Genomic DNA, 260 nt, shown 5'->3' on the forward strand with positions numbered 1-260 from the left:
CTAACATGAGCTACTCAGCGAAGACTCATTTATTTATATTCTATTTCAAACTCTTCGACTCACCCTGTGTGTTCTGACATCGCTCTGGGCAACCTTCTCCACTTTTAAAGGCAGAATAAATGTTGAAAGTAACTCGAACATGCAGCAATTAATCCAAAACGTGTTTGGAATAAGCTTACTGCCACTGGAATAGGCCTACTGCCACTGGAATAGGCTTACTTCCACTGGAATAGGCCTACTGTCACTGAAATAGGCCTACT

The sequence above is a fragment of the Coregonus lavaretus genome (genome assembly GCF_964263955.1).
Source record: "Coregonus lavaretus genome assembly, contig: HAP1_SCAFFOLD_292, whole genome shotgun sequence".
Lineage (NCBI taxonomy): Eukaryota > Metazoa > Chordata > Actinopteri > Salmoniformes > Salmonidae > Coregonus > Coregonus lavaretus.